The sequence below is a fragment of the Mobula hypostoma genome, chromosome 2, assembly GCF_963921235.1.
Source record: "Mobula hypostoma chromosome 2, sMobHyp1.1, whole genome shotgun sequence".
Classification (NCBI taxonomy): Eukaryota; Metazoa; Chordata; class Chondrichthyes; order Myliobatiformes; family Myliobatidae; genus Mobula; species Mobula hypostoma.
The window spans coordinates 29,731,233-29,756,760 of NC_086098.1; the positions used below are offsets into that span (position 1 = coordinate 29,731,233).

At 45.1% G+C, this 25,528-nt stretch overlaps 1 protein-coding gene across 1 annotated transcript in view; it reads right to left on the reverse strand.

Moving 5' to 3' along the window:
- Window positions 1-25,258, reverse strand: part of LOC134343109 (uncharacterized) — a 42,639-nt gene extending 17,381 nt beyond the window's left edge. The window contains exon 1 of the mRNA XM_063041997.1: window positions 25,157-25,258. The gene's annotated coding sequence lies outside the window, so the exon portion shown is untranslated. The remainder of the gene's footprint in view (window positions 1-25,156) is intronic.
- Between the last annotated feature and the right edge of the window lie 270 nt (window positions 25,259-25,528).

Here is a 25,528-nt window from a genome sequence, read left to right on the forward strand (position 1 = left end):
ATCCATGAAATTTGAACCCATGCCTCTGATCTCTGTATGTGTAAAGTGAAAATTGGTTTAAATGCACTCTGGTTGAATGCCCAAGTTGGACAGTCTTTCATCGATTCTGTTATGGTTATTATTCTATAGATTTATTGAGGATGCCCACAATAGATGAATCTCAAATGACATATGCAGTACGTCCTTTGATAATAAAATTACTTTGAACTTTGAAATGAATTCAATTAGAGGTGGATTCTTTTAAATTATTCTTCACTCTCTGCAATCCATACTTTATACAGTATGCACACCATTAGTTAAAAAAAGATTTTTTAATAAAGCTTGTTTTTAAAATTCTTTTATGTAAGTGTAATCCTCAGGTTCGGTGAGCTGCATTCGGTGGGGACATATGCTGCCCCTATCAAAATGATGAAATCTCTTTTGTGTGCATGCTGCGTGATGTGTTTCCCTGTTAAAACTCAGTACCATGAAAGATCAGACGGTACACCATGTGCAATTAAACAATTGAGCTTTATAATTCTTAAGATGGCTATGAGGGTTAGTACAGAAAACAGAAAGAAAAAGGGCCCATTTTAATGGAACAATCTATTGTGCACGTTGGAGTTAATGGTTTTCCGTCCTTGAAGTTAAGAAAGCTTATGGAGTGTTAACTTTCATAAGTCGAGGGATAAGTGTTTAAGAGTCGTGGCGTAATGATGCAGCTCTATAAAACTCTGGTTAGGCCACACTTGGAGTACTGTGTCCAGTTCTCGTCGCCTCACTATAGGAAGGATGTGGAAGCATTGGAAAGGGTACAGAGGAGATTTACCAGGATGCTGCCTGGTTTAGAGGGTATGCATTATGATCAGAGATTAAGGGAGCTAGGGCTTTACTCTCTAGAGAGAAAGAGGATGAGAGGAGACATAATAGAGGTATACAAGATATTAAGAGGAATAGATAGAGTGGATAGCCAGTGACTCTTCCCCAGGGCACCACTGCTCAATACAAGAGGACATGGCTTTAAGGTAAGGGGTGGGAAGTTCAAGGGGGATATTAGAGTGGTTGGTGCATGGAATGCACTGCCTGAGTCAGTGGTGGAGGCAGATACACTAGTGAAATTTAAGAGACTACTAGACAGGTATATGGAGGAATTTAAGGTGGCTGGGGAGGGGTGTTATATGGGAGGCAGAGTTTAAGGGTTGGCACAACATTGTGGGCCAAAGGGTCTGTACTGTGCTGTACTCTTCTATGTTCTATGTTCTGTGAATTCCCCATTGATTTTGTCCGAGCACCCTTGACTTGCGGACCCTCAGTCCAAGTCCACTCCACCCTGCGGTCTACCAGGTCGCTCCTCTTATGTCTTCTCTCTCCATCTCTCGCCGACAACATACCACAAATACCTCCTCTCAGACACACAAGAAAGAAACAACATGCCTCTCATTGGATGGCGCACATTCCAAAGCCCCCGTTATCTGCAGTCATAACCCAAATACTGCTGCTACAGAGAAACCATTACATTAGCAGTGAAACCTTAGAGCGTTACAATCTTCCCCCACCCCCACCAAATTTAGTCATGTCCTTATGACGTTGAGATTTTTCACCAATCCTTCCTGTAAAGCACGAAGTCCAACCCAGGTGTAAAAGGCAGTGACGTAGCACCCACAGCGGCAGGGGCCACACTCTGTTCCCCCAGTGCTACGTAGGCCAGCCTATCCGGTGGTCTCCTATTTCCCTGAGAACTCTGTTCCTCCTCATCTACCTCTTCATGTTCCAACACTACTAGGGATAATTCTGGTCTACCTGGCGAGACCTCCCTCGGCCTATCACTCATGCTCACCTACACATCTGACCCCTCTGTCCCTTAGCTAAGCCCCATTTCATCCCTTGCAGGGTCCCGCTGCAACCCAGGCTGTCCACCGATAGCCCACCACCCCCCCTCGCCGATTTCATCTGACTCAGCGTGAGAAGGGTTGTAAGTCTCTTCCTCAATCAGTGGGGAGTTAGCAAAAGGCAGCATATATCACACCTCCATGTCCTCATCCTCCGAATCAGTGGCGGGGGCCAGCCTAACCTCTCCTGTTGTTGGTCCTGCAGTCACCCTGCGTCACTGCAGAGCCCTCTTACGAGGTGTAGGCTCCAAGTTGGGCTCTGGGTCAACCTGAACCTCTTGTCCCAAAGGCAGAAGGTGCTTCCGATGGAGAATCTTTACAGGCCCATTCCCATTCTCTGGTTTCACCCAGAAAACTGGTACATTTGGCATCTGACTTCCAGTACGTAGGGCGTAGCTGCCCAGCAGTTGGCCAACTTGTGCTTCCCAGATAACCCCCAATTCCTTACGAGGACTCAGTCTCCCGGCAGGGGTTGGGAGAACCTAATCTTTTGATCATACCTCCTCTTATTTCCTTGATTCTGCTTGGCAGCCGCAACCTCAGCTAATTCATAAGCCTTTTCCAGCTCTCTTCTCATATCAGACACATACTTTAGATGAGTCTTCCGTGACAGGTCGTCCTCGCCAGTCCCAAAACAGAGGTCGATGGGCAACCTCGCCTCGCGCCCAAACATCAGATAATATGGCGAGTACCCAGTATCTTCATTTTGGATACAGCTGTAACAGTGGACCAGATGTCCAACATGTTGACTCCATCTGCTGTTACTTATCTCCAGGGTCTGAGCATGTCTAGCAAGGTCTGATTAAACCTCTCGGGCTGGAGATCACCCTGCAGGTGATAAGGAGTAGTCCTCGACTTCTCAACTCTGAGCATGCTCAGTAACTCATGGATGAGCCTGCTCTTGAAATCCCATCCCTGATCACTATGTGGCCTGGGGAGGCCATAATAAATGAAATACTTCTCCTATAACACTTTGGCCACTATGGACACCCTCTGGCCCTTGGTAAAGAAGCCTGCATGTATCTGGTGTCGTGATCCGTGATGACTATGACATTCGCCGTGTTGCTGGCATCTGACTCTATTGACAGGAAATCCATACACACCAGGTAAAGGGGCCCCGCACTCTACAAATGGGACAATGGAGTGACCCTCGTAGGCAGCGTCTTCCTCTGTATGCATCGAATGCATGACTTGCAGTATTTTTCAACCCCTGGCTTCATTCGGGGCCAGTAAAACTGGTCTCTGAGCAATCCATAGATCTTTTCAACCCCTAAATGTCCAGAATCATCATGAAGTGACTTCAGTGCAATCCTCAGACACTTCTCGGGCAGAACCAGCTGGGAACGCTGAGGTCGGTCCGGGGGTGACATGACCCGCTATAGGATCTGGTTCCTCAACTCTAACCTGGGCCACTCTCTCAGTAATGGAGACACCCTAGCGTGTTTCGTCTTCTCTGCCTGAGGCATGTCTCCCTTTTTGACCGCTGACCAAATGGTACCGATGCCTGGGTCATCTTGCTGAGCAGCTGCCACTTCCCCAGGACTCAATTAAAATAACTGGTTTGTCTGCAGAGCAGTCCGGTCACAGTAAGCTGGTGGAAAGGCATCATCAGAAGCCCCCAATTGATCTACCGCTCAAACCTGCCCTTGCTTTCTGTCCACCTTCAAACTGAAGACAAACTGACACATGCCTTTCACCCCTAGGGCGGGAACGCTCCCCTACTCTTCGCCACGGTCCAGCTATTCATGTGCACGTCGGGACAAAGCATCAGCATCGATGTTTCTGCTTTTCGGCCGGTGCTTCAGGCTGAAATCATAGGCAGACAGTGCTGCCAACCACCGATGGCCTGTGGCATCCAGTTTCACGAAGGTCAGGATATAAATTAGGGGACTGGTATCCATCCTGACCTCAAATTTGGCCCCGTAAAGGTAGTCACTGAGCTTATCCACCACAGCTCATTTCAATGCCAGAAACTCCAACTTGTGCATGGGATAGTTTTTCTTAGAGCGACAGACTCAGGCTGACAAATGCAACAGGTCTCAACCCCGTGCCCTGATCCTGATACAGGACACCCCCTAAGCCTTCTCGGTTGGCATCCATATGTAGTACGTGTGGCAATCGGGGGACTACAAAAGCCAGCACAAGTGCCTGGGTCAGCAGCTCCTTTAATGACTGAAAGGCCTCTTCGCATTTCACATCCCACCTCATCCAAAAGGCTCCAAAGGACTAAGATATCTTTTACCCTCCTCTCCTTTTGTCCTCTTCCCTGTCTTCCCCAAGGGAGGGTAACTACACAGAAGCTGATTTAATGGGTGATTCACTTTTGTGTAGCCCCTCACAAACCTCCGATAGTAACCACAGAACCCAAGGAACGAGTGCAAACTATTCACAGTCTGGGGCCTTGGCCAGGTGGTCATTGCCTCTATCTTAGATGGAGACTACTCCATCCCCTGAGACTATGTGCCCAACATAGCTAACAGACATCTTGCAGAACTGGCACTTGTCCAGAGAAAGTTTTAACACTTCAGCTTTCAGCCAGCCCAGTACCTTCAGTAGCCTTGCTTCATGTTCTTTCAAGGTTGACCCAAACACTGAGGTCATCCAGATACACCAATACCTCAAGCAAGTTCAGGCTCCCCTCCGTTTTCTCCATCACCCGCTGGAAAGTTGCCGGGGCTCCCGATATGCCCTGGGGCATCCTTTTGAACTGGAGGAATCCTAATGGACATATAAATGCCGTCTTCTCTTTGTCAGCCTCACTCATGGGGGTCTGGTAATATCCACTCCTCAAGTCCAGCACACTGAACCACTTTGCACCACTCAGACAAGCCAATATGTCTTCGATTTGTGGGACCATATACTGGTCAGGGACTGTACGCATGTTCAGAGACCTGTAATCCACACACATCCGTACCTTCCCATTTTTCTTTCGGGCCACTAACTTTGGGGATGCATAGGGGTGTTGGGTCTCGGTGATGACCCCAGCTTCCTTCAACTTACACAAATGCACCTCTGCAGGGGCTAGTCGTCACTCGGATAGTTTGATAAGTACTTTTGGAACAACCCACATTAAACTCGTCAGTGGAAAAGACACCTTCCAGCGTCAACATCTTCTCTATCCACCTTCTCTTCCAGTCCACAGGTACCACGTTGTCCCAGAGGTTGAAGGAGTCAGTGGTCAACTTGCTCCTGTTTACAGAGGGTTTCTCCCCGGCTTGTCTCACCAGGACGCTCGACACCACCGTCACCAGGAACTGATGTGCTAGAGGCATCCCCCGCTTGAAAGTGACCTCCCTCTTCGCAATGTTCCTGACAATCACTGCCATCCTGCTCGCCTGTACAACCAAGGGCTCCTGCAGGTCAAGCCTCACTAGTTTCCCAGCAGGAAGTCCCAACTCTTCCTCATGGTCTTCTGGAGTTCCTCGCCCTCAGGCACTCTGGGGAAATTTGGTGGTCCCCATCACTCTCGCTACTTCCCCAGGCCATACCACGATCAGCTTTAAATGGGTAAACCAGACCATCCCTCATCTAAGTTTGCTATCCGGCCTAATGCACCCACACACTTCCTCAAAAGCAGCCCAAAGCACCGGGTGCATGGACAGTGTTCCCAGAAAGCTCTTCCCAGCTTTCTCCTTGTACGCATCCACGAGCCTCCTCACAAGAAGGGTGTTGGTCCCCACCAGAATTGAAATGCCACCCTTCTCAATGGGGCCTGGACAAACCAGCACTAATGTATCAAGGACCTCAGCCACTTCCACATTGGCCCCCGAAAACTCCAGTTTCACTGACAAATCACCATCATATGGATAATCACCAGCACTAAGACCCCAGATCTTCAGTGCACTGAATGGTGTCAGTGGTAAATGCTTCAGATACTGGTTGCAAAACGAACGGTACAGCAACGCAACCTGCGACCCAGTATCGAGTATGGCTTCAGCATAAATACCCTCTATCCGTAGCAACACACTGGAGCATAGTCCTACTAAGCCTTCAGGAATAGGGTCTTTCACTTTCGGGGGTTCCTTGGTATATTGTTGGGAATGTGATCCCCCAGAGTCACCAGGCCATTTCCTCTCTGGGGGATCACATTCCCAACAATATACCAAGGAACCCCCGAAAGTGAAAGACCCTATTCCTGAAGTTTCCCAACGTCTCTCTCTCTCTGCTTAGGTACCCGAGGGATCGCTCTCCGAGGAGCTTCCCGCTGCTCACACTCCTGCCTGAAGTGTCCCTCTTCACCACAGTTACGGTAGACAATACCAGCCACCACCACCCCTTCTCACGGAACCCTGGCCACCAGCAGCCCTCTGCGTAGTCCGTCCACTTAGGGGGCCCACCTCTCTATCCATCCCATCATACGGGGGGTGGGGGCACACCCACTGATAACAACCGGGACATGTCAGTTCTCAACTCTGCCACAATCTCCTTTACCATCCCCCGAGCTGGGCTAGCCATGGCCACTTCACCACAAGGGGCTACTACCGAGGACCGTACCCTGCTGACGGAGCTCTCCCGCAGTTCTGACGCGTTCTTCTCCTCCCGTACCTCTCTGATCAGCTAACAAAAGAGGAAGGGGCGCATCTTAGGTGGAGACCCCAAGCAATCAGGTCCTGGGACTGGGCCATTCTTAACTGATTCACCTCAGCCGCCTGAATGGCCCCTCTGCACCGCAAGCAACTTAACTGCTTCTCTAGCTGAAAAATGTAGGCAGAAGGCTTCTCCCCCTGCCCCTGCCACATGTCTGAAACCCCGCCATTGGGCTCCTTGTTGTGCCAAATGCATTTTCCAATGCCCCCATATAACTGGCAGTATTAGGGGATACCAGATTTTCACAGCTCTCATCACATCAACGGCCCGCTCCCTCAAACTCTCAACCAATCTCTGTCGCTTTAAATCATCAGAGCACTGTCACTAATCTAACAACTGAGAGGTCTGCTCCGCCCATGTCACATACTCCTCTTCCCCCTCAGGAGTGGGCATTATTCCAGAGAACATTCTTAGCTTCTGGTGGGGACCCTTTGCCTGTGTACTGGGCCACTTATTCACCAGAGAGGTAAGGGCTGATGCCAGCTCAGAACTTCCACTCTTCACTGGGGGACGGGGACTACTTAGACATTACAAGTCCAACCACTCTTTCCCCTCACACTTCAGCAATGATAGAACCCTGCCTTTGAAGTCTCCGCCCCCAGCTACGGGAACCTTGACTTGTGACTCGGCCCACTCCACTACATTCTTTCTCCCTGACAATATGGACATTCCATGGCCCCGCATCCCCTGGGGCACCGATAGTAGTGGGCAGCTCCACTGCCGTTACATCAGCACTAGTCTGCAGTAAAGACCATAAGACCATAAGACAAAGGAGCAGAAGTCGGCCATTCGGCCCATCGAGTCTGCTCCGCCATTTTATCATGAGCTGATCCATTCTCCCATTTAGTCCCACTGCCCCGCCTTCTCACCACAACCTTTTATGCCCTGACTACTCAGATACCTATCAATCTCTCCCTTAAATACACCCAATGGCTTGGCCTCCACTGCTGCCCGTGGCAACAAATTCCATAGATTCACCACCCTCTGACTAAAAAAATTTCTTCGCATTTCTGTTCTGAATGGGCGCCCTTCAATCCTTAAGTCATGCCCTCTCGTACTAGACTCCTCCATCATGGGAAACAACTTTGCCACATCCACTCTGTCCACGCATTTCAACATTCGAACATTCGAAACGAGGTCTGTGCCTGCCATTTTATCAAACCTCCATCCTGTAATTGTAACTTTGCCAACAACTTTAACAGTCGAATTAACAATTCATCCGGACTACAAATATCTACACCACTCAACACATGCATTAGTTACCGATAACCCTATGGAGGCACACCACTGCTCCACCCCAGCAGCGTCCATACCAGCACAGACTTAAACACACAACCCACTGGTTCAATGTTCAGGGCAATCACACAGCATCCAACTAAATCAATCCCAGACAAGCCCCCACAATTGTAACTCCCAGGTTTGGTGGGCTGTGTTAATCTAGTGGAAGACAGTCGCTGCCCCTGCCAAACAGATGAAATCTCGTTTGTGTGAATACTGCATGATGTGGTTCCCGGTTAGAACTCAGTACCACAGAAGATCAGATGGTACACCATATGCAGTTAAACAATTGAGCTTTATAATTCTTAAGTTGGCTATAGGGTTAATACAGAAAACAAAGAAAAAGGGCCCATTTTAATGAACCAGTCTATTGTGCACGTTGGAGCTCACGTTTTCCATCCTTGAATTCCCCATTGATTTCCTCCGACCTGCGGACCCTCACTCCAACTCTACTCCGCCCTGTGGTCTACCAACTCACTCCTCTCACGCCTTCTCTCTTCATCTCTCGCTGACAAGGTTTCATTAGCAGTGAAACCTTACAGAGAAGCCATTACATTAACAGTGAAACCTTACAGAGCGTTACATAAGCTTCATTGTGCTATGAAAGGAGATGAATGGAAGTTTGTTTCCCATTGTGCAAGCCTAGTGACAATTGGATGTCAAGACATATTCATTGCTAAGCAACTTCTGGCCACTAGATGGAGAAATATGCTTGACTTTGAAATCAATGAAAATTGAACTGAAAATGCATATAACTCTTAAATTGACCACTTGGTTGCTAAAATTGAGAATTATTTCCTTTGGTTCAAACACGATGTTTGCATAACGTGCACTCCTCAACATATGCCTATCACTATAATGATTATTTTGTCAAATTATAAGTATGGTCATAGTGTTGGTGATGTGAAAACTTAACAACTTTTTGAGTTTTGCTCCTTTGTTTCCCTTCTTCCCAGAAGGTCCAGGAATGCAAATAAGACACAAGAAATCTAATATTTTATTGATAAACCTCATCTCCATCGTGAGACATGACAGTAATTCCTGGCTGGCGGTCTGATATGTGGCACCCTAGCAAGCCTGATTCATTTGTCACAGAATGTCAGTGTCATTTTTCGTCAGCGGCATTGGTAAGCGATTGGGAGCTAGTTTCACCCCACACTTGCCTGTAATATAGCAGTGTTCCACTTTCAGTCTCTAACTAACTCTGCAAACAGACTGGGGTCAATCAGGCAACCCTCAGACTGTCAGATGGGAATGTGCAACTCCAAGGTTGTCACAGGGATCAGTGCTGAAGTATTAGTTACTCACAGCCTAAAATAATGATTCCTCCAGGAGGACCACAACTTTGCCATAGGGCTTGGTGTCTTGTGTGCCTCAATGATCAGGAGACCTATTTTGGCTGGAGTCAGGGCCTTGTGCTTTTGCACTTGATAGGGTCACCTATGGCAAACAGGTCAAAGGGTAGAGGCTAGACTAAGAGTGGTCCACTGATCCTCCAAGTTCAAGTGTTCAGCTCAGTGCTACCAACCCTGACTGGTCAAAAAACAGTTGTTACAGAGACAGCAATGAACAAACCCTTCTCTGCAGATAGAGATGGTGGACCTTCACTGCTGCCCTAAACACCTCTCATGTAACAGGCAGTAAGTAAGTATAATAATGATTAAGATGAAAGAAACAAGTGTATTGAATTAACATTTACTGATAATACATAAAAATAGATGGGAAAAGGAGTTGTGAGTAGCAAAATGGTCATAAATTAGATTTCACCTATTCCTGATACATTACGGGGTGCTCTCAGATGTAAAGACAGACCAGAAAGGATTTTCAAAGTAAAGTTTACCTAAGAAAACCATTTAATTGGTTGCATCTATGTTCTTTTGTTAAAAGAATATACAGTAAGTGCAAGCATTTCCCAAATGCAGATGAATATCAGTCATTGAAAGTGGGCATGCAGGTACAGCAGGCGGTGAAAAAGGCGAACGGTATGCTGGCATTTATAGCGAGAGGATTCGAGTACAGGAGCAGGGAGGTACCACTGCAGTTGTACAAGGCCTTGGTGAGACCACACCTGGAGTATTGTGTGCAGTTTTGGTCCCCTAATCTGAGGAAAGACATCTTTGCCATAGAGGGAGTACAAAGAAGGTTCACCAGATTGATTCCTGGGATGGCAGGTCTTTCATATGAAGAAAGACTGGATGAACTGGGCTTGTACTCGTTGGAATTTAGAAGATTGAGGGGGGATCTGATTGAAACGTATAAGATCCTAAAGGGACTGGAGAGGCTAGATGCAGGAAGATTGTTCCCGATGTTGGGGAAGTCCAGAACGAGGGGTCACAGTTTGAGGATAGAAGGGAAGCCTTTTAGGACCGAGATTAGGAAAAACTTCTTCACACAGAGAGTGGTGAATCTGTGGAATTCTCTGCCACAGCAAACTGTTGAGGCCAGTTCATTAGCTATATTTAAGAGGGAGTTAGATATGGCCCTTGTGGCTACAGGGGTCAGGGGGTATGGAGGGAAGGCTGGGTTCTGAGTTGGATGATCAGCCATGATCATAATAAATGGCGGTGCAGGCTCGAAGGGCCGAATGGCCTACTCCTGCACCTATTTTCTATGTTTCTATGTTTCTATTCCAGTGTACGTATACAGGAAGTTACCTCATCAATCCCACTCTGGTTACTGGGAGGCTTGTCAGAGCTCAGACCTAATGTGCACCTTCTTGGCCGACATGGGTGACAGCTGTAAAGTGGGACAAAATCAAAGGGTGGGAACAGAGAGCAGAAGAAGTCACTAGAGTGATTGGAGGCATTTCTTGTGACAGTCTGACCCAAATGGCCCAATGCCAGACATAGAATAATGACAGTGGGAATGATCACTGCACTTTTCACTGAGATCCATAACATGGAGATAATACAATCTTCAATCTTTTTGGAGAAAATCACAATGGAACAAAATGATTGGGAGATTTGAGAGAGGTCTACAAAATTGAGGGGAATAAATGGGGTTAAATCAAGGAGGCTTTTTCCACTGAGATTGAGTGAGACTACAATTAGAGGTCATGGGTTGACAGTGAATGGTGAAATGTTTAAGGGGAATATGAGGGGAAAGTTCTTCACTCAGAGGGTAGTGAGAGCATGCAGTGAGCTGCCAGCACAAGTGGTGGATGCGGGTTCAATTTCAACATTTAAGAGAAATTTGAATAGGTACGTGGATGGGAGGAATATGGAGGGCTACAGTCCAGGTGCAGGTTGATGGAACAGGGCAGTTTAAATGGTTTGGTATGAACTAGATTGGCTGAAAGATCTACTTCTATGCTGTAGTTTTCTATGACTCTATTGCAGCAAAGTATGCAGCAAACCATCTATTCCACAGGTGGATCATCTGACTCTGATTCCAATTCTGACTCTCAGAAAGATGCTGTCTGGCTACAAGAAGGATTTCTTGTTGAATGTGAGTGTAAAGGAAAAGCCATAGGTAGTGACTTTTAAAGGCAATTTTAAAGTAACAGTATAAGTGCAAATGTTATACAAAAAATAACAGTGCTCCAAATCATTTTGCAGTCAGAAATTGCTACTCTATTTTTCCAAGGAGCAAGGCTTGCAGGCTGCAGATGATTAGGAAATAAATATCCAAGGATATCAGGTAATACAGAAGGGTAGGCAGGAAGGTACGAGGTGGGATAGTGCTCTTAATTAAGGATGAGACCAGGGTGATAGTGAGAGGCAATATAAGATCTAAGGAACAGAATGTTGAAAACATCTGGGTAGCGATTAGCAATCGTTAAGGGAAAAAATCACTGGTGGGAGTTGTCTGTTGGCCGCTGAATAATAACATTACAGTGGCAGAGGCAATAAACAGAAATATCTGAGGCATGTAAGAATGGAACAGCAGTTATCATGGGGGACATCAACTTGAACATAGATTGGGTGAATCAAGTTGGTCGAGGCAGTCTTGAGGAGGATTTCATAGAATGCATCTATGATGGCTTTCTTGAACAGCATTTTACTAAACCTACAAGGGATCGTACTATCTTGGATCTGGTCCTGTGAAATGAGATAGGTAAAGTTAGTGATCTTGTAGTTAGGGATCCTCTTGAAAAGAATGATCACAGTGTGATTGAATTTCTCATACAAATGGGAGGGTGCAATTGTTCAATCTAAGACTAATGCATTATGTCTAAACAAAGGAGACTACAACGGGATGAGCAAGGAGTTGGATAGGGAATACTGGGAACACAGGCTATATGGTGGGATGGTTGAGGAACAGTGGAAGACTATCAAAGAGATTTTTCATGGTGCTCAAAAAAAGTATATTCCAGTTAAAAGCAAGGACAGTAAGGGTGGGGAGAGCCAGCCTTGGATAACTACGGAAATAAAAGAAGGAATCAAACTGAAAACTTGTGCATACAAAGTCACAAGAGTAGTGGGGAAAATGGAAGACTGGGAAAACATTAAAAAGCAACGAAGTACCATATAAAAAATTATATAAAGCAGAAAAAGGTGGCTAAAGTGAATGTAGGTCGCTTGGAGGACGAGAAGGGGGAATTGATATTGTGCAGTTTTGGTCTCCTAATCTGAGGAAAGACATTCTTGCCATAGAGGGAGTACAAAGAAGGTTCACCAGATTGATTCCTGGGATGGCAGGACTTTCATATGATGAAAGACTGGATCGACTAGGCTTATACTCTCTGGCATTTAGAAGATTGAGGGGGGATCTTATTGAAACATATAAACTCCTGAAGGGATTGGACAGGCTAGATGCAGGAAGATTGTTCCCGATGTTGGGGAAGTCCAGAACAAGGGGTCACAGTTTGAGGATAAAGGGGAAGCCTTTTAGGACCGAGATTAGGAAAAACTTCTTCACACAGAGGGTAGTTGAGAATGAGAAGCGTGGGGAGTGTTACCAGCTTCCGATACCTAACAGCTTGAGGATCAAAGTGTTAGAGTATGTACGTGACTCTATGGGCCATCAGGGCATAGAACGTACTCTGTGGTTGTTGAGAAGCCAATGTTTTTGGGTGGGCGTACACGAGGATGTGGCACGGTGGATCAAAAATTATCCATGTTGTGTACTAGCTAAGATGCCGCAGCCTAGGATCCGCCCCCCCCCCCCCCGCATGAAGTCATTTCTGGCTTCTAGGCCGTTTGAAGTTGTAGCTGTAGATTTCACTGTGTTGGAGCCGGCAACTGATGGGCGTGAGAATGTCTCAGTGGTCACGGACGTTTTCACTAAATTCACCCAAGCATTTCCGACTCAGGATCAAAAGGCGGATACCACAGCAAGGGTGCTCTTGAGGGAATGGTTCATGAAGTACGCTCTTCCTGAGAGATTGCATTCTGACCAGGGCCATTAACTTCGAAAGTGAGATCATAGCGGAGCTTTGCAAACTATACTGGGTAAAGAAAAGCCATACCACACTTCATTATCCTACTGGCAACGCGCAATGCGAGCGTTTCAACGGGACGATGCATGATTTGTTGCGTACGTCGCCTCCCGAAAAGAAGCGCAGATGGCCAGAGCATCTACCCGAGTTGGTGTATGCATATAATGTGACACCTCACGCAACCACCAAGTATTCACCTTACTCTCTGTTGTTTGGGGTGGATCCCCACTTGCCCGTGGATGCTCTGCTGGGGCAAGAATAGACTCTGGACCGGAAACATGAGTGGCTAGCTGTACACCAGAGCCGACTGGGGGATGCACATGACAGAGCAAAAGAATGCTCTGAACAGAAGGCAGCAGAACGCATTGCCTGGCAGGAGAACGAAGTGTACTGTCCCAAAGTTGATGTGGATGCGCTGGTTTACTTGAGGTACAGACCATTAGGCCATAATAAGATCCAGGATGCTTGGAACTCAACTGTCTACAGGGTGGTAGAGGTACTGGGCAACACCTACACGGTGGAACCTTAGGAGGGTGGGCCTAGCAAGAGGGTGAACAGGGTAGACATCAGGCCCTGTGAGAACCATCCCACTCCAGCTAACCGAAGGAGACTGCAAACTCCAGTAACTCAGGTCAGCTCACCCCTGGGGCATGAATCAGATTCTGAGGATTCAGAAAATGGTGTGACAGTGGTAGAAGATATGTCAGAACAAGGTGTACAGAGTCTTGACCCTAGCCTAGACAGCATATTACCATAGAAACCATAGAAACTACAGCACAGAAACAGGCCTTTTGGTCCTTCTTGGCTGTGCCGAACCATTTTCTGCCTAGTCCCACTGACCTGCACACAGACCATATCCCTCCATACACCTCCCATCCATGTATCTGTCCAATTTATTCTTAAATGTTAAAAAAGAACCCGCATTTACCACCTCATCTGGCAGCTCATTCCATACTTCCACCAGTCTCTGTGTGAAGAAGCCCCCCCCAATGTTCCCTTTAAACTTTTCCCCCCTCACCCTTAACCCATGTCCTCTGGTTTTTTTCTCCCCTTGCCTCAGTGGAAAAAGCCTGCTTGCATTCACTCTATCTATACCCATCATAATTTTATATCCCTCTATCAAATCAACCCTCATTCTTCTACGCTTCCAGGGAATAAAGTCCTAACCTATTCAACCTTTCTCTGTAACTGAGTTTCTCAAGTCCTGGCAACATCCTTGTAAACCTTCTCTGCACTCTTTCAACCTTATTTATATCCTTCCTGTAATTTGGTGACCAAAACTGAACACAATACTCCAGATTCAGCCTCACCAATGCCTTATACAACCTCATCATAACATTCCAGCTCTTATACTCAATAATTCGATTAATAAAGGCCAATGTATCAAAAGCTCTCTTTACGACCCTATCTACCTATGACGACACTTTTAGGGAATTTTGTATCTGTATTCCCAGATCCTTCTGTTCCACTGCACTCCTCAGTGCCTTACCATTAACCCTGTATGTTCTACCTTGGTTTGTCCTTCCAACGTGCAATACCTCACACTTGTCTGTATTAAACTCCATTTGCCATTTTTCAGCCCATTTTTCCAGCTGGTCCAAGTCCCCCTGCAGGCTCTGAAAACCTTCCTCACTGTCTACTACACCTCCAATCTTTGTATCATCAGCAAATTTGCTGATCCAATTTACCACATTATCATCCAGATCATTGATATAGATGACAAATAACAATGGACCCAGCACTGATCCCTATGGCACACCACTAGTCACAGGCCTCCACTCAGAGAAGCAATTCTCTACCACCACTCTTTGGCTTCTTCCATTGAGCCAATGTCTAATCCAATTTACCACCTCTCCATGTATACCTAGCGACTGAATTCTCCTAACTAACCTCCCATGCGGGACCTTGTCAAAGGTCTTACTGAAATCCATGTAGATAATATCCACTGCCTTCCCTTCATCCACTTTCCTGGTAACCTCCTCGAAAAACTCCAATAGATTGGTCAAACATGACCTACCACGCACAAAGCCATGTTGACTCTCCCTGGTAAGTCCCTGTCTATCCAAATGCTTGTAGATTCTGTCTCTTAGTACTCCCTCCAATAACTTACCTAATACCGACGTTAAACTCACCGGCCTATAATTTCCCGGATTACTTTTCGATCCTTTTTTAAACAATGGAACAACATGAGCCACTCTCCAATCCTCAGGGACCTCACCCGTAGACAGCGACATTTTAAATATTTCTGCCAGAGTCCCCGCAATTTCAACAATAGTCTCCTTCAATGTCCGAGGGAACACTCTGTCAGGTCCCGGGGATTTATCCACTCTAATTTTCCTCAAGACAGCAAGGATCTCCTCCTTTTCGATCTGTACAGTTTCCATGATCTCACTGCTTGATTCCCTCAATTCCATAGACTTCATGCCAGTTTCCTTAGTAAATACAGACGCAAAAAACCTATTTAAGATCTCCCCCATTTCCTTTGGTTCCGCACATAGCCGACCACTCTGATCTTCAAGAGGACCAATTTTATCCCTTACAATCCTTTTGCTCTTAATATACTTGTAAAAGCGCTTTGGATTATCCTTCACTTTGATAGATTATCCTTCACTTTGACTGCTAAAGCAACCTCATGTCTTCTTTTAGCTCTCCTGATTACTTTCTTAAGTATTTTCTTGCACTTCTTATACTCCTCAAGCACCTGACTTACTCCCTGTTTCCTATACATTTCATACAACTTCCTCTTCTTCTTTATCAGAGTTGCAATATCCCTTGAGAACCAAGGTTCCTTATTCCTATTCAATTTGCCTTTAATCCTGACAGGAACATACAAACTCTGCACTCTCAAAATTTCCCCTTTGAAGGCTTCTCACCTACCAATCACATCTTTGCCAGATAACAACCTGTCCCAATCCACGCTTTTTAGATCCTTTCTCATTTCTTCAAATTTGGCCTTCTTCCAGTTCAGAACCTCAACCCTAGGACCAGATCTATCCTTGTCCATGATCAAATTGAAACTAATGGTGTTATGATCACTGGAACAAAAGTGCTCCCCTACACAGACTTCCATCATTTGCCCTACCTCGTTTCCTAACAGGAGATCCAATATTGCATCCCCTCTAGGTGGTCCCTCTATATATTGATTTAGAAAACTTTCCTGAACACATTTTACAAACTCTAAACCATCTCGACCCCTTACAGTATGGGAGTCCCAATCAATGAGTGGAAAATTAAAATCCCCTACCACCACAACTTTATGTTTCCTGCAGTTGCCTGCTATCTCTCTGCAGATTTGCTCTTCCAAGTCTCGTTGACTATTGGGTGGTCTGTAATACAATCCCACTAATGTGACCATACCTTTCCTGTTTCTCAGCTCCACCCACAAGGACTCAGTAGACAAGCCCTCTAATCTGTCCTGCCTGAGCACTGCCGTAATATTTTCCCTAACAAGCAATGCTACTCCCCCACCTTTCATTCCTCTGCCTCGATCACATCTGAAACATCGGAACCCTGGAATATTAAGCTGCCAGTCCTGCCCCTCCTGTAGCCAAGTTTCACTAATTGCTATAACATCATAATTCCACGTGTCAATCCACGCCCTCAACTCATCCGCCTTCCCCGCAATACTCCTAGCATTGAAATATATACACCTCAGAAGAATTTTAACACCACTCACAACCTTTCTATCAGCGGATTTGCTTAAACTTTCAACATCATTTATCTTCCGAAGATATGACACCTTCTGGAACTGAGACAGGGGAGCCGACAACAGCTAATCCAGGGGCAGAGGTCGGTAGCCCTCTCATAGCAGCACCCCACAGGAGTAAACGAGTAAATGCTGGACAGAATCCTAACCCACATTGCAAACCAAGGTCAGTCCTTGATGAGGTCTCCATAATTCCGTCAGCAGTGTCTGAGATACTGGCTAGTCTCAGTTCAGTTCTCTTCAGAGAAGCAGTTAAGGAGGTTAAAAGTACCCTTGTAGTGAGCAAGTAATCGAGGACGATTACTTGAACGCAGGGGAGAATGTAACCGGGTGACCGTCAGATCTTATTCAGTATCATTAAAAGTGTACTTGGGCATCCATCCGGGTAATGCTAAAATAGTTGTCTGTGCCTTCAAGGGAGATAGTGATGTCATTATGCATGCGCAGGATAGTGGGGAGACCATTTTGTTTTCCGCTGAAGACGCTGATGGGGCATTGGAATTGAGTTCCTCCCCGAGACTGGGCATGGTGAGGAAAGATTTTCACGAGTAAAGGCATCAATGCTGGATCGCGTGGCTTATGCAAAGTTCCTCACCATCAAAGTAGAATTGCCGCTACCGTATGAGTTCTGGTATTTTTTATACTGCATACGCAATTTTGTCCATACACAAGGGTGTGGATCGAAAGTTAAACTGAGATTGTAACGGCAAGATCTGGTTGTAAATTTGTTTGTTTTGTTTTGCGACCCTCTTCTGGCACTTAAACATCTAAATCAGATAAAGGAATTAAAACCCGAAGAAGTATTTGTTGTCCTGAGTGTGTACTTTTCCCCAGGCTACAGACTCCTATTAATGTTCTTGAGATTTGGGGGCATAGTGCTGATCGTATCCTTATGATGGTTACTTGTCATTGAAACTGGAGCTCTTGGAAACAGGTGTTGGAGTAGGTGAGACTATTGATACATTAGTGTTAGTCTGCCCAGATCCGGTCATAAAAGGTAGAGCTTCCATTCTTGTGGGAACAAACACTTCCATTGTGAGAAGGCTCATTGGAGCATGTAAAGCAAGAAGGGGAGAGAACTTTCTGAGAGCCCTGTCTATTCACCCTGTCTTCAGAGACAGTTTTGAGAATGTGAAAGTTTCTGCTCTGCAGGATGACGAGAATAAAAGAGGATCTGTGTGGTATACTCACTCTAAACCAGTTACTACACCTAGCATAGGAGCAAGAGTGACTGGAATACCAAAATTTTCAGGAGTGCCCAGCACCCTAGCCATTTTTGTGGATGTTCCGGATGATCAGGAAGAAGAGTCACATTTTCACACAGGAGTGCTAGTGAGACCTGAACTGCAGAAATCTTCAGAAGTCTATTCTAACAGGATAACAGTGATTGTCAGGAGTACCTCAGGAAGAGGTATAATCCTCAAACATGGCATGTAGATTGCACATCTCATTCCTGTGGCAGTAGTTTCTAGTTTTCCAGTGAAGAAGAAGGAAGAGGAACAACCTCCTGTGTCGGGAAAGTTGACTTCGAAGTCATTCAACTTTGATGACTCACCAATACCAAAGGAGTGGGAAAAGAGAATAACTGATAAGATGTTGGAATGTAAAGCTTTCTTTTCTACTGATGGGTTTGATGTTGGTTGCCCCAAGAGTACTCACCACACTATCAGAGTGACAGAGGGCACACCTTTGCGAGAGAGGTCATGCTGCGCAGCACCAGCAGAGGTTGAAGATGTCAGGCAGCACCTGCCGAAACTTAAGCAAGCTGAAATTATCACTGAGTGGAGGAGTCCCTATGTGTCGCCTCTAGTGGACGTAGGGAAAAAGAATGGGAAAATACAAATATATGTTGATTATAGAACAATGAACAGACCTACAATACCAGACCAATATACAGTTCCTCAGTTCGAGGTTGCTCTGGCCTGGTTGTGTAAGTGGAAACAAATGTTTCAGTGCGTTGGATTTAAGAAGCCGGTATTATCAAATACCAATGAGTTAATCTCATAAAGAAAATACAGCATTCACTTGTCTTCTGGGATTTTTTTCATTTCTAAAGGTTGCCTCAGGGCATATCAGGAGCACTGGCTATCTTCCAATGTGTCGTGGCGCATACTGCTGGAGACATGAACCTGCTTGAAGTACTTGTGTACTTGGATGATCTCACAGTGTTTGGATCAACACTAGAGGAGCATGAGAGAAGATTACTGAAGGTGTTAGACTGCGTGACAGCTGAAGGTTTAAAACTGTTACTGGAGCTCGCCGTTTGGCCGCATTTTGGTATGTCCAGGTTCAGCCTGAAGTCAGGTGCCTTTGAGGGTCTGCGTGGCCCTGTGGAACAAATTTCCACTGGTGTCATGTACCGAATGTCACAACCACGGATTTGACAGCGCAACAGACACGGCAATTGCACTCATGAATATTCACGTGTCAGCTACTTCTTATTTCATTGTATATAACTGCATTCTTTTCATTGTAGTGCTTGTCAAGACTTGAACACAGCACAACAACACTTCGCTGCCTGTTTGCATTCGGCCTTGCCTGAGAAATTGGACTGTTGAGTCAATTGACTCTGAAGACAAGAGGTATTCATTTTATATTTAGTTATTCCTTTCAGCCGCAGTGTAGGCTTCGTTTTCCATTTGAGAGTTTTAGTTAATGGCCCTGTTTGGCCTAGCATTTATTGTTTTCTTTTCCCTTTTAACTCTGTTCGCATTAAAGTCTGCGAACTATCAATCCACTTCATTGTCTCTCGCTCTGCACTTGGGCCATATCCGAACTTGGTGACACTGAAATGTAGCGGGAGCTGGAACATCAAAGATATCTGTTGGAGAGCTCTGCACTAGGTAATTGATTTGCTGATTCTCCAGTTGGGGAACTCGAATTAAAAAAATCAACACTTCCGACTGACTGTAACATCAAAATAGCTACTCTTGTCTCCCCTGTCACTATGGAAGGAGTGATACCTGCCTCTCCCTCGTTCGTGAGAGTGAGTGCTTGTGGGATCTTGAAATGTTGGAGTAAACAGTTTGTGTTTGATGGAATGTAGACCATAATCTCTCTTAGGGGCTTTGCTTTTGCTTGCCTGGTGTGTGTTGGGAATGTTGATGCTTTACATTAGAATAAGTGGGGGGAGGGGAATAAGGGTTGATACTGTACTGCTTTCTGCTGCTTGTGTGTGGGAGTGGGGCAGGGGCTTTGGGTTTTTTCTATCATTCATTCTTTGCAGTTTTTTTCTTCTGTTTCGAAGATGTTTGCAGAGGGTAAGAATTTCGGGTTGTATATTGTATAGATTCTCTGATATTTAATGGAGCTATTGAATTATTTAAATTAAAGATTACAATAAGTCGTGTGTTTTTTGAGTTCAGAGGAAGATGCTACTGAAAAGCGTCACTCCCTTGTTTCACATGCAAGAGAAACTGAGTTGCAGGAAGGAGTGAGTGAGACATCTCAAAGTAAACATGAAGTCACAAAAAAAGACTCAGCCTGATGATATAGTTGATTCTCAGTCATTATTAAATGAAGAAGATCTCAGAGATCCAGGAAACCTCCAGATAGGCTGGTATAAGTTGCAACAAGAAAAAATCTCCAAAGGGCCAGAGTCGCTTCTACTTCCTGAGGAGAGTGAGGTACTTTGCAGTATGCAAGCCTTTCCTTCATATGTTCTACCAATCTGCTATCACCAGTAAAATTTTCTGTGGTGGTGTGCGAGGGCAATGGCATCAATGTGGGTGATGCCAACAGGCTCAATAAACCTATTAGAAAGGCTGGATCCGTTATAGGAGTCAAACTGGACGTACTGCAGGCTGTGGTAGAAGAAAGGACCCTCAGGAAGTTTCTAACAATCCTGGTCAATGTTTCTCACCCTCTGCATGCCTCCTTGTCTGAACAGAGGAGCATTTTTTTGTAATAGACTAAGACAACTGCGCTGCTCCAAAGAGCGCTATATGACGCAAACACGAGGAAATTTGCAGATGCTGGAAATTCAAGCAACACACATCAACGTTGCTGATGAACGCAGCAGGCCAGGCAGCATCTATAGGAAGAGGTACAGTGGACATTTCGGGCTGAGACCCTTCATCAGGACTAACTGAAAGAGGAGCTAGTAAGAGATTTGAAAGTGGGAGGGGGAGGGGGAGATCCAAAATGATAGGGATGGAGCCAAAAGCTGGACAGTGGATTGGCAAAAGGGATGTGAGAGGATCACAGGACAGGAGGCCTAGGGAGAAAGAAAAAGGGGAGGGGGAAACCCAAAGGATGAGCAAGGGGTAAAGTGAGAGGGACAGAGGGAGAAAAAGGAGAGAGAGAGAAAAAGAATGTGTGTATGTAAATAAATAAGTAACAGATGGGGTACGAGGGGGAGGTGGGGCATTAGCGGAAGTTAGAGAAGTCAATATTCATGCCATCATGTTGGAGGCTACCCAGACGGAATATAAGGTGTTGTTCCTCCAACCCGAGTGTGTCTTCATCCTTATAGTAGAGGAGGCCATGGATAGACATATCAGAATGAGAATGGGACGTGGAATTAAAATGTGTGGGCTCTGGGAGATCCTGCTTTCTCTGGCGGACAGAGCATAGGTGTTCAGCGAAAAGATCTCCCGGTCTGCGTCGGGTCTCGCCAATATATAGAAGGCCACATCGGGAGGCCAATATATAGACGGCCACATCAGGAGAACAGACAGTCCTTCCAGGTGAGGCGACGCTTCACCTGTGAGTCAGCTGGGGTGATATACTGCATCCAGTGCTCCCCACAAAACAACGTGAAAAGTAGCGGTCTGAATACTGACTCCTGAGGAACACCAGTAGTCTTTGGCAGCCAACCAGACAAAGCCCCGTTTATTCCCAAACACTGACTCCTGCCTGTCAGCTATTCCTCTATCCATGCCAGTATCAGTCCTGTAATACCATTGGATTTTATATTGTTAAGCAGCCTCATGTGTGGCATCTTATCAAATACCTTCTGAAAATCCAAGTAAATGACCTCTGCCTCTCCATGCAGGTGGAATCGGTGGTGAGGAAGGCAAACGCCATGTTAGCACTCGGGAGCCTAGAATGCAAGAGCAAGGCTGTGATGCTGAGGCTTTATAAAGCAATGGTGAGGCCTCACCTTGAGTATTGTGAACAGTTTTGGACTCCTCATCTTAGAAGAGATGTGCTGGCATTGGAAAGGGTCCAGAGGAGGTTCACAAGAATGATTCCAGGAATGAAAGGGTTATCATACGAGGAAAATTTGATGACTCTGAGTCTGTATTCACTGGAATTCAGTAGGATTAGGGGGGATCTCATTGAAACCTTTCAAATGTTGAAAGACCTAGACAAGTAGATGTGGAAAAGATGTTTTCCATGGTAGGAAAGTCTAGAGGTCAAAGCCTCAGGATAGGGGGCGCTCTTTCAAACCAGAGATGCGGAGACATTTCTTTAGCCAAAGGGTGGTGAATATGTGGAATTTGTTGCTACATGCCACTGTGGAGGCCAGGTCGTTGGGTGCATTTAAGGCAGAGGTTGATAAGTCCTTGGTTGGACATGGCATGAAAGGTTACGAGGAGAAGGCCGGGAACTAGGGTTGAGGAAGAGATATTAAAAAGGGATCAGCCATGATTGAATGGCGGAGCAGACTCGGTGGGCCAGATGGCCTTATTCTGCTCCTATGCCTTATGGTCTTATGGTCTATGTATTTTCTATGTTTCTATGTTTCTATGTCCTTTGTCCACCCTACTTGTTACTCTGTCAAAGAACTCCAACAGATTTGTCAGGCAAGATTTCCCTTTACAGAAACCATGCTGATTTTGACATATTTTATCATTAGTCTCTAAATACCCTGGAAAATCATCCTTAATAATAGACTTCAACACTCCCCCAACCACTGAGGCTAGGCCAACTGGCCTGTAATTTCCTTTCTTTAGCCTTCTTCCTTTCTTGAAGAGTGGAGTGACATTTGCAATCTTCCAGACCTCCGGGACCATGCCAGAATCAAGCGACTCTTGAAAGTATGAGCTATACATCCATAATCTCTTCAGCAACCTCTTTCAGGACTCTGGGATGTAATCCATCTGGTTCAGATAACTTATCCACCTTAAGACCTTTGAGTTTGCCTAGCACTTTTTCCTTTGTAATTGCAATGGCACTCACTCCTGCTCGCTGACACTCATGGACCTCTGGCACACTGCTGATGTCGTCCACAGTGAAGACAGATGTAAAGTAGCCAGTAAGTTCATCTGCCATTTCTTTGTCCCCCATCACTACCTCACCAGCATCATTTTCCAGTGGTTCAATATCAGCTCTCAGCTCCCTTTTTCTCTTTATATAACTGAAAAAACTTTTGGTATCATGCTTTATATTATTGGCTAGTCTGCCTTCATATTTAATCTTTTCCCTTCCTCTAGCTTTTTTGGTTGACTTTTGTTGGATTTTAAAAGCTTCCCAATCATCCAACTTCCCACTCATTTTGCTACCTTATATGCCCTTTCCTTGGTTTTTATGCAGTCCTTAACTTCCCTTGTCAGCCACAGTTGCCTACCCCTGCCAGTTGAGAATTTCTTCTTCTGAGGGACATATTTATCTTTCACCTTGGGAACTATACCTGGAAATTTCAGCAATATCTGCCCTCCCATCATCCCTGCCAGTATCTTCCTCGAATCCACCTGGGCAAGCTCCTCTCTCATGCCTCTGTTATTCCCTCTATTTCATTATGATACTGATACAAGTGACTGGTCCTTCTCCCTCTCAAACTGCAGTATGAATTCTATCATATTATGATCACTGACTCTTAGGGATTCCCTTACATTAAGTCCCTAAGACAATCTGGGTTAATACACAACACCCAATCTAAGAATGCTGTTCCTCAAGTAGGCTCGAGCACAAGCTGCTGTAAAAAGCCATCATGCAGGCATTCAACAAATTCCCTCTCTTGTGATCCGACACCAACCTGATTTTCCCAATCCCCTTGCATATCGAAGTCCCCCATTACAATTGTGTCATTACCCTTATTGCATGCCTTTTTCAGCACGCTTTGCAATCTTAACACATCCTGGTTACCATTTGGAGGCCTATATATGATTCTTATAATGGTTTTTTTACCCTTGCAGTTTCTTGATTCCACCCACAGAATATCAACATTCTCTGACCCTATGTCACCCATTTCTAAAGATGTAAATCCATCCCTGACCAGCAGAGCCACACCACCACCTATGCCTTCCTGCCTATCCTTTCAATGCAAAGTATATCCTTTGATGTTAAGCTCCCAACTATTTCTTCTTTCAGCCACGACTCAGAGATGCCCACAATGTCATACCGACCAATCTAATTGCACCACGAGTTCATCCACCTTATTCTGAATGCCACATGCATTTAAATACAGCACCTTCAGCACTGCATTCTTTCCGCTTCTGAATTTTGCCACTGTGAAATTTAACTCTTTGCTCTGTCTGCATTTGTACTCAATCATCAGCTTGTCCATCCTTTCTGGAAAAGTAGGGAATCGAAGTAGGAGAAAGAAGGGAAGTGAAAATGGACAACAAATAGAATGAGAGAACATGGTGAAACATGGACAAATTTTTATGCTGTATGACTCAATCACTATATGATTTTAAGGGAAAGTTACAGAGTCAAAAGGAAAAGAGCAGTTGTGTTCTTATTAATATTGACAAAGGCGTGAAGGGCTGTCTATCTCCCTTGTACTCCCATCCCTTATGTGGTAAGTTCCCTGAAGTTTCACCCAAAAGTGCAAGCCCCGCACTGTTTCACATGACTGGACTGTTTTGTATTCAGATCTTTCAGAAGTAGTGCTGTATTTTGAATGTTTCCAGAGGTCTCCTAGGCCTGGATAAGAAATGGAAAAGCACAGGTGTGAGATGGAACACCAGTAGCAACCATTGGGAGAGAAGTACAGTTGGGAAAGGTGGAAGTCTTCTCCCTGTAAATATAAAACACAGATCATTCCTCCTCTTCTGGACATCATCCAACAAAACTTCTAGAGCTGCAGCTGACAGTAATTTCCTTTTCCGTCATTCCCTGAGTCATGCGGCTAAATTCCAAACATAGCTCTCTACACCTAAAGTGAACCTGGCCGCTAGGATCCCATGTACACCACTCAGTCACAACAAGAATTGTTTATATTTCTGCAGTTAGTGCAAACATTTTGTGCTACATCCTTATTAGCACTAAAACCCTTGTGTATTTGCTTCAATTTTTATCCAAAATAACACTCAGATTTTACCAGCAACATCAGTTTTGATGTTATTACATTACATATGATGTAATGTTAATTTTGAGGAGACATAAAACAGATTTGTCAAATTCATATTTTGTACAAGATTGTTCATATATTTTATCGATACTCACCAGTTGTAGGAGTGATCCTGGTAATACTGATGTTGCTACCACTTTGAATGTATATTGAAAACGGATAGGTTACATTATCTCGGATCAATTTCAGTGAGTCAAGCGAAAATCCATTTTCAAGTCTGTTTAATTCAATGTCTATTTCATATGCGGTCTGTTGATTGACTGTACCAATTAGCAAACAAAGGAAAAAGAGTGAAAATCTTAATACATAAAGGAAACTCAATTCTGAGCACATTCAAGAATATCAAAAACAAGCTACTCAGGTTTGTTTTTTTGAAAAGAAACATCTGGACAAGGGAAAGTAGCACGTAGTGTTTACACGCATTATCATAACTTAAAGCATATATCAAGCTGATGTGTAGTATTTCT